This window comes from Penaeus monodon, unplaced genomic scaffold (assembly GCF_015228065.2).
Source record: "Penaeus monodon isolate SGIC_2016 unplaced genomic scaffold, NSTDA_Pmon_1 PmonScaffold_2286, whole genome shotgun sequence".
In the NCBI taxonomy this organism is placed as follows: domain Eukaryota; kingdom Metazoa; phylum Arthropoda; class Malacostraca; order Decapoda; family Penaeidae; genus Penaeus; species Penaeus monodon.
In genome coordinates, this window is record NW_023652877.1 from 3,898 (window position 1) to 14,147 (window position 10,250).

General features: G+C 39.6%; 1 pseudogene; it reads right to left on the minus strand.

The window, feature by feature from the left end:
• Positions 1-892: 892 nt before the first annotated feature.
• On the minus strand, positions 893-4,668 carry LOC119570185 (annotated as a pseudogene).
• Between the last annotated feature and the right edge of the window lie 5,582 nt (positions 4,669-10,250).

Genomic DNA, 10,250 nt, shown 5'->3' on the forward strand with positions numbered 1-10,250 from the left:
AAAGCGCTTCCAATTTGCATGGGTCCATCTACCATGGGTGACATTAACTGACTTTTAACGCATAGGAAAGTGGCTACCTCAATACTCACCCATGATTTGTCAAGTAAATGCCACGTGGTATTGGCTTGGGGGAATTTACAGCTTAAGTCACACACATTACTGAACACTGCAATTCTCTGCCCAGGAAAAGTGATTAAGGATTTCAAATTGCAAAGATGTGCCCTTTAGAGATAATGTTTGTTGAAGTTTCCAAGGGGTTTTGAAATGTTTGAGGAAGTGTTCCTTAAATGTCTTATAAATTTTGAATATCAAGATCACTTTAAGGCTGATACCTGGTCCTTATGTTGCATGTCATTCCCGTCCTCTCCTTCGCCCACCCTCTGGAAAATAAGCTGACAAGATTTTCTGAAGCACTAGCACTGCCGTTCATTATCCAATTTTTTAATGAACTTGGGAAAAATGTCCGAATACCCTGATGATAGATATATGAAATAGATTATAGAGAAATTAATTGCGGCTAATCTCCCTCTTTTGTATGTACACACCTTGGTAGCTTTTTGTGCGCATTGTCATTTTTTAATATGAATTTATCTGGGATCTAGAATGTTCTTCTTTAACTTGGAAAAAACATTTGTATTGTACTGTGTCCCAACCTCTGGCATTTAAGATCCTGCCTCATGCTGATATGGCCCGACCTCCAATTACCACCTGGACAGGTGCTCCTGGCCTGGTTCATTATGGATGTTATTTTGCTCCTCTATTTTTAATTCTTTGGACGGCAGTTAAAACCCTTTTCTGTGTATTTTGTCCCAACTTGTTGAAATAAATAATTTAACCTGATTAAGAAAGCTACTGGCTTGTTTCGAGGAACAGCATGTGACTTCCTTCTTTTTTACGAGCCCCATACACGCTCAGCTAACTGGGTAATCTTCCTTGCAAAATGGTTTGCGATGCTTAGTCTTGGTTCAACGAACACTTTGCAAACTGCACTGCACAAACTGGTTTGTGCTAGCAGTTTGTGCAATTCAACAGAGCGTGTATGGGCCTTAACGGACCACAATATAAATTCATTTATCTAGATATATTGTCAATTTTTCTGTTAAACTTAGTGTTTTCAACAGAGGATTCTAAAAAAGCTAAATAAAAAAAATAATAATAAATAAATAAAAAAATATAATAATGATAATAATAATAATAATAATAATAATAATAATAATAATAATAATAATAATAATATAATAATAAAATAATATAAAATAATAATAATAATATAATAATAGTAATAATAATTGTAGGTCTTTTACATTTAAACATTTCTGTAAAATGAACTATTAAAATTTGCAACATATAAGGTGGAAAAAGGGTTAAAAGGTCCAGTTTCCCTTTCCATGATCTGGACACGTTCAGAAACCAGCAATTTAGTCAATCAGGGATGGAGTAGGTAAAAAAAAGCTTCCTGTGAAGTGTATTACCACTTACTAGTAGGATGCTGCATGAGAGAGTGGGTAACCAAGTTAATCTGGTAAGAGTCTTGGGGTTAGCATTTTGGCTGAATTTAGACCAGTTAACACTGCCAGGACATGCCCCAAATTTATCATAATGTCAAAATGAACATAATAATTTTTGAAAAGATTCCTACCCCCCTTGCATCACCTATCAAATGTTTAAGATATTTTTAAGGAAGCAAAAAACTAAGCTGCTAAATTTTCTATTCATTCATATTCATTGAAAATTTTCTGCTAAATTAACATCTAAGGTTATCAGCAGCATATACAAAACACAGCGATAGGGTGCAGCTTGGGGATAAAACCCCCAGGTAAATTTTTTTGGTTCAGAAAGGAAAGGCTGAGGTACAATCGTTAATGGTTAGAATAAATAATGCGCTAGACATAAAAGGTCATGTAGCACTAGGGTAAAGTATTGTGGCAAAAAGGGTGGAAATGAATTAAATGATCAAGATAAGATGTGTGATCAGATCAATGGACAGTATGTGTCTGAGGAAGGGAGAGTAACAATGTATGGGAAAACTCCCTAAAGAGTTATTATGAATCAATCAGATGGTAATACAGTAAGAAATGATAGTTGGGGAAGTAAGAGATGAATCCTGAGAACAAAATAAGGGAACAGGGGATGAGTGGAAAAGTATTGGGAAGAGTGTCAGGAAAGGGAAGGATCCACAGAAGGACATTGTTGTAACTTAAGGGGAGTCAAGTGAGCATATAAGTGGGGGTGGTAAGGATAATGGGGAAGAGGGATTGGTGATGCACATGGAGGAGAGGATGGGGTGTTTTTTGGTTGAGTGGGAGGAAGGGTAGGGGGGAACTTGAGGAGGAGGGAGGATGGATATCAGTAGATACTTGACTGTAGAGCGACTAAAGGAATTAGAGGGTGAATGGAGTGGATCATTCTCTTGGTTCATGTTTAGAACTTTAGGGTGTCCTTCAAGAGTTTCTGGAGAGGAGTTGGGTTAGGAGGGCTGAGAAAAAAAGGGTTTTTTCTTATGTGGAGGAGAAGAGGGAACAGATGTCCAAGGAGCATAGGAAGAGGTGGGGGTAGGAGAGGATGTGGTAGATGGAGTGGAACATTTAGGTTATCTGTGCAACAGGTAGAGTGAGAAGAAGGGGAGGGGTAGGGCCCGGGGGAGTGGTAGACTTGGAGATTCTGGATTGAGACTGGAAAGGAATTTGACTGGGGGAGAGCGGTAGTAGAGATAGGTTTGGGTTTAGGGTAGAAGGAAGAGATGGGTGGGAGAGATGCTGAGATTTCTTGAGAAGATGGGGGGGGGGGCAGCGCGAAGTACAGTTTTCGAATAGGGAAAAGAGAAAAAACCCCTTCCATGTGCTTCTTGTCCCGGCCTCACATAGAGTAAGGCATAGTTTTGAAAAATGAGAACTGCTACATCAGATTCGAGCTTGTAGGCAGGGCAATTTCTCTAAAATACATATGGGAACCAACACAACTGGCACAATGTGTATGATTAGGCAGAGTATGGGCATTTTGCCTACTTGTTTTTGGAGACATTGTTGGGAAAAAAAGGGTATTTGGCTGTAGGGGGAATCACAGGGAATTGATCCCCCTTGGCTGGGCCCCAAAAAATGTACTTTAAAAGGTTTGCAGAGGTGGAAGCAGTAGAAGGACGAGGGTGGGAGGAGGATGTGGTGATATGGAGAGAGGTAGTACTGTTGGGAGGAGAATAAAGATGAAAGTAGTAATAAGTGGGGTGGGGGTAGACAATGAAGAAGACAATGAAGAAGACTGTGCGCAGAAGATGGAGTAGAAGACGTTGAGGGAGGTGTGTTTCTACAGGTTGAGTAATGACATGAGGGGAAGATTCAGAATGGATAAAGTTGACTGCAAAAATCAAGGCAATAGTATTGGTATCAGTAAAAGTGCCTAAACTGTAAAAGACCATAAAGATGTCACAACTAAATTAGGAGTATTAATAAATAATAAACATATCAAAAATTTTTATTCATAATTTTTTAACTTGTATTTGAAAGTGTCTCTTTTTGTACATAAAAAACAATCAAATTAAGTAATAAGTATTTTTTACCAGTTAAAATGGTAGAAGTTGACATTACATTTGTCGTCATATGATGTAGATGAATGACGGGCTTTAGGGTAGAACCCTTGCGGACTCAAATTGAAAAATCCTGTGTGATTTGCCTAGCCGTCTAAGAACTGATTGGTGGTAATTTAATTTACTATAATGATCTCTGCTTTACTACTCTGCTCTCTACTGCAAATTTTGCAGACAAAACCAAAGAAACCTTTGTTCCCTCAAGTTAAAATATCTTACCACTTTGTTGGCTCAGGTATATATCAACCCGGTAACCCCATGGAAACCAAAGCCTTACTTGCTCTGTTTTAGGGCTAAGGGAAATTGCACAACCAAGTGTGCTGAAGATTTTTCTTGATTAAAAAACATTTCCTCATCAGAGGTAAATAAAGTGGCCACTTTACAAGGCAGAGAAGATACTTTGCTTTGTTTTTTTCAGCTGGATTACTAGCCCTTCCTTTTGACACTTCTCAAGAGATTCAGTAAAGCCGGGGGAGGACAAGATTCCTTTATTCAGTACTCGATGAGAAGAAAGGGAAAATGTAGTATATCAACCTCTGCTTCACAGACTTTGGTACTTGACACAGAGGGCGAGACATATCAAAATGATCTAATACAAAGGTAACACTTCATTGTAACAGTCACATTTTGATTACAAACCACTTCATGCAAAGGGACTGTAACAATGCAGCTTGTGTGAAAGAGGGGACTATCAGTCTGACTAATTCATAATGCCTGCCCCCGTGGTGTTGGAACAGAGATACACAGTGTCCACCATTACCCTCTAATTCAAAATCCCCTTTTTTTTGTTTGTAAAATTTAATCAAAGCACTGTAAGATACCACCTGCCCTGTAGTTTGTTGCTCAAACTCTAACACTTGCTGAAAACATACATTCTTTGAATCATTAAAGGAATATAATATTCACTGTTTTATGTACGATTTAGACTGTGAATATGTTTGCTTCCACTTCCTTTCTCAGACATTTCTTGATCCCATCATGTTTCCCTTGTAGTTGATGGGCACTGTCTTTTTGGATTTAGTATCACTTTTAAACCTTTCTCCTTTGCTCTTGAACATGAAGCCCAAGTGACTTATATTTTCGCCCATCGCATGCTCCAACCCACGTGTCCTTATCCCTTTCCTATTCAAAATGATGCCCCATTGTATTTATGATGTCTAACTCTGAACTGTCTTGAATCAAGAGGATGGCATATCAAGATGATCCACACAGAGAACAAGTGCATCATATGGGCACAGCAACTCACACCCATATATGGGAGGATTTGGGTAAAACCATAAAACTTCTGATGATCCCCCCTTGCCTGACCTGTAGACAGTTCATTTTTGGGCCAACTACAACAACAGCACAGTATCACCAGTAAAAGAAAAAAATTATATATAATAGGATATATGATCATGTATGTATATAAATATATTTGTACTAAATTTATAATAACTAAAATAACTAAATAACATATGTGTGTGTTGTGTGTGTGTGGTGTGTGTGTGTGTGTGTGTGTGTTGGGGTGTGTGTGTGTGTGTGTGTGTGTGTGTGTTTTGGTGTGAGGTTGAGTGTGAGTGTTAGTGTGTGTGTGTGTGGTGTTGTGTGTGTGTATATTGTGTGTGTATATTGTGTGTGTATATATTGTGTGTGTGTATATGTGTTGTGTATTGTGTGTGTGTTATGTGTGTGTGTATATGTTGTGTGTATATGTGTGGTGTATATGTGTGTGTGTGTGTATATGGGTGTGTGCAAATGTGTGTTTGTGTTGTGTGTGTGTGTGTGTGTGTGTGTGTGTGTGTGTGTGTTGTGGGGTTGTGTGTGTGTGGGGTGTGTGTGTGTGTGGTGGTGTGTGTGTGTGTGTGTGTGGTGTGTGTGTGTGGTGTGTGTGTTGTGGTGTGTAATGTGTAATGTGTGTGTATAATATTAATATATATATATTATATAATATATATATATATTATATATATAATATATATATATATAATGTATATGTACATTTTACATGTACATGTACTACATGTACATGTACATGTATATGTATATGTATATGTATATGTTATGTATTGCATATGCATATGCATATGCATATGCATATGCATATACCTATACATATACACATATACATTATATACATATAACAGTATCTTCTTCTTTTAACGGTAGGTTCATGTCTGAGCCGCCGTGGTCACAGCATGATACTTAATTGTAGTTTTCATGTTGTGATGCTCTTGGGTGAGTACGTGGTAGGGTCCCCCAGTTCCTTTCCACGGAGAGTGCCGGTTTTACCTTTTTTTTTTTTTCTTTTTTTTTAGGAAATCATTCTCTCTATTTTAATCCGGGGCTTAGGACCGCACTGACTTGGGGGCTGGCTTTGCCACCCAGTGGCTTTGGTAGGCATTCGAGGTGAAGTTCCTTGCCCAAGGGAACAACACGCCGCCGTGACTTCGAACCCTTGAACTCAGATTCCCGTCGTGACAGTCCGACGCTCTAACCATTGGGGCCCACCGCGGCCTTATATAAAGTATATACATATACATATATACACACATATACATATACATAGACATATACATATACAACACCACAATATATCTATATATCTATACATATCTATATATCTATATCTATATTATATATGTGTTGTGTGTATTGTGCTTGCGTGTGCGTGTGCGTGTGCGTGTGCGTGTGCGGGGTGTATAAAATACGAAAGCTAAAAAGCTTTAATATTCACTCATTATACATTATCAAATTTCCCCCACACAACAAATTTTTCCTTTAATAATAATAAATAACCGTTTTCCTTTAAAACCTCCAGTCTTTTTATAGTAAACCCTATATAATAATGAATTATCCCTACATATGTATGTAATATAATTACTGTACAATGTTTATGCAAAAAGTTCTCAAAACTCTGGTCTATTTCACAATATAAATTGCAACAGATGATAATTCAATTTTTGATCAGAATTTTACAAAAATGGTTAGAAATATCATAATTATTATGACTCTTTTTGAAAACCCAAAAGATAAGTTACTTGGTAATTATCATAACTCATTGTACCATTATTTTTCCTGATATTTCTTTAAAATTCCATATATCCTTAAAATCTGGAAAAGAGACTATAGTATTATGGGAACACAAAATATTTTCCTTAACTTGTAAAGGAAGATTAATACTGTTAATGTAATTTAAATAAATTATAAATAATGGTTAATGGTTTATGGTTAAAAGCAAGATAAATGTGCTAGACATCTAAGGTCATGTAGCACTATATTTAAATGTTAGGGAAGGGTGATTGAGTTAGTGATTAGTTTGTCTAAGCTGGGCAAAGGAAATTTGGTGAGTGAAAGGGTTAGGGTGGGGTTTATGGAAAGGAGTTAGATTAGATAAGAATATGTATGCGTTTGAGGAAAGAGAATAGGTTGTTTGAGCAAAAAGTGTGGGATTCTGAAAGGATGTCTGATAGGTTGGGAGGTTGGTGAAGGGGGATAGGTGGGGGGAAAGCAGAGGTATGAGTTGTTTCAAACGTGGGCACGGCAGTAGGATGTGTGGGATTGGAGTGTCTGGTGGTGTGTTTGACTTTATGAAAGTTAATGAGTTACAATAAGGGATTCACGTGCGTAAGGAGGGAGTGGAAGGGATAGAGGGGATGGTGGGAGGGTTAATGTGGGCGGGGTTTGGGGTCGGGGGGGGGCTGTATTGGGAGGGGTAGGAGGATAGGGTGTAGGGGGGATATCATTGGGAGGAGGATGGACAACAGCAGTTATTTGGAGTGTGGAAGGAGCAGGAGTTGTAAGATTTGGAGGTTGAGTGTCAGTTTTCATTAGGAAATCTTGAATATTTTCAAGGGTTTTTCTTCTTCTAAATTTGGGTTTTCGGGAGTTCTGGGGATAAAGGTTTCTTGTGAGGGGGGGAAGAGAGGACTGGTGTCTCAAGCATAGGAGCAAAGAAGGTGGGGGTGATTGTGTGGTGGGGGAAGAGGGGGGGGAACGTTTGTTCTGTCTGTAACGGGTAGTGCGAGGAGGGAGAGGGGAAGGGGGTGGGATTGTAGTGGTGATTGAAGTATCCGTAGTAGAGATTGGAGTGTCTGGATTTAGGATGGCAAAAGAGTTTGACTGGGGAAGGTAGGAGTAGAAGGGGGGGGGGGTTGATGTAGGGGGGGGGGAGGAGAATTGGTAGAATGAGCAGTATTACTGGATTTAAGGAGTAAGGGGAAACCACGTCGACGTGCTTCTGTCGGGCTTCACGTAGTGGGGAGTCCAAGTTTGAACTGAGAGTTGCTACCTCAGACTCAATTATAGGTGGGACAACCCTATAAAATACATTATGGGGCCGCCACAGTTGGCACATGTGCGTGATTGTGCAGGGCATTAGATCGGGTATGGCCAGGTTGGGCAACATAGTGGGGGATCTGGCTGTGGAACGGCAATGTTTGGCTGGGTGGGCCTAGACGCCAACAATTTTGGCACTGACGTGGAGGAGGGTTGGTATGGACGAACAGGAGGGATTCTCCTCCTATGTAGAAAGTTAAAAGGGAAGGTCATGCCTACGGAAGGTAATTTTGGCTATGTTAGTGGGTTTCTTTGATGCCCCTGGGGGAATGGAGTAGCATTGTACTGATGTTGCTCATAGTCTGTGAGACAGGCAAGTAGATCTTCTCCACAATCTGACCAATCTTTGTCATAGATTGGGCAATTTGCTGGGGAGATTGAAACAGTTTTTGGTGGGAAGTATTGAGAGTTGGATGGGGTTCTGCAAGGATGGGGTTACAATATAGGGCTGTTAGTTTTTTTTAAAAGCTATAGCTTGGTTTTTCGGATGTTTACTGTGACAAGACGGGAGCGGTCGGTCGGCTACGGAAAGAGACTTTTTAACAACTTGTTTTTGGGGGACCCTTTTTGGAAAGAAGGGGTTGTCAGAGTAGGGCTGTGGGAGGGATCACGAAAAATCGGTCCCATTTGGCTACGCTGAAGGGGTATTCAAAATTGTTTAGAGATAGGGGTAGTCGAAGGGGGGGGGCGTGACGAAGATGGAGTAGTGTTAAGGAGGTAGTGTTATGGGGGGGTGGGCAATAAGGCTGTAAGGTATTAAAAAAGGGAGGATGGGTGGTTGATGTTGGGGGTTGTGGGGTAGAGGTGTTGAAGTTGAGATTGCTGGGAGAGTGGAAAAGTTCCGTAAGGGTTGATTGTTGGCTACTGTACTAGTAGGTATTTATGAGGGGTAGTTATTGCAGTGTTCGGAGCCGTGGTCAAAGGAGAGCCTGGGGTCAGGGAATCTGGTGGGTTTACATCGTTGGGGCTATTTTATAAAGGGGCAAGCCTCATTGCCCCCAATAGTTGGGGAAAAGTTTTCATTACTGGCCATGGGAGGCCTGGATTATGTTTGGGGATAAAAAGTCCACCCCTCAGGGTCCCCTGAGGGGTAAGGGCTAGTAACTAAATCAGGGGAATACCGTGCCCATGGCTCCCTCAGGCCGTTCAGGACTGGCACAAGTCACCCTTTCATCCTTTTAGCACGGCTTTTCACACCCTAGGAGGTGGATAGCAAAGGGTTTTTTGGGGAAGGACAGAAACGAAAAGTGGGAAGGAAAATAAAGACCATGCAAAAAATTTTTTGAGTCGAGGGCTGAGTCCCAGGGTTTGGGGGGTTCCCTCATTGGGTCCCAGTCTCCGCCTCCTAAGCCCCCCCACGACAACAACGGGCAAGGGATTTGGGGGGGGAAATTATAAATAAGTAGAGAAAAAGCAATTTCATACAATAAATATGAATTTAATATGCAGAACCTTCATATTTAATTGTTCTCTTTTCAATATCCCAAACATGGGATACTGTTACTTGGCTTGTATAACCCATACTTTATACTGGATGTACCAAGATACCAATCCAAAAGCTTGTCAACAAGTTTTTCCCTTCTGACAAAGTTTTATGAAAAAATACATCAATCTTAAAAATCAATCATGAATAATTTCTAAAAATTTTTCCAGTAGTTACCAAAGCAAAAAACATTTCTTTAAATATCTTAATCTATTGGCAACAGGCACATGTACTGTCCACTATGTTTAGTCTACACTGCACACCAATGGCAAGTGATTAGCTACAAAAAATTAGTAGGCCTTATGTGACCCCACCTGATATCCCTCTTCCCTTTTTTTTTTTATTTCTTTTTTTAATACTATTAACCCGTTGGATCTGGGCATTAAAGGGTTATTTGAGTGGTGACTCACTTGGGTGTGTGGCTTTAGGGCCAGGTCCACAGGAACACTCTGTTTGGGGTATCAAGACACCTTGCCTCCCCTTCATAGTGCTTTTTGCTTTTTTGGCATTTTCTAACTTCAATTATTTTGATGTTTGTTATGAAGTATTAAGATGGTAATAGACTGATTAATTTGAGTAGACTCCATATTATCTCTCTAGGCATTACATTTTTGTAAAATTAACAATCACAAGAAGTGACATTATGTTAGTTGTCATTTTTTCATATTTTGCATTATTCAATTTTCTGTAATATACCCTGTGCTCCTGGTCAAAAAGGGGGCAGGAAAAGAGTCAGTATCCATAATGGTTTCCATCCTATTAAGAAGAACAAACTGGTGCATTGTTTTTCGATCAGAAAGATTTGCCATTTCGTATATTTTCATTCACCAGTTGATAGACTACAATATTTTCTTTAGCTATAATTAATGA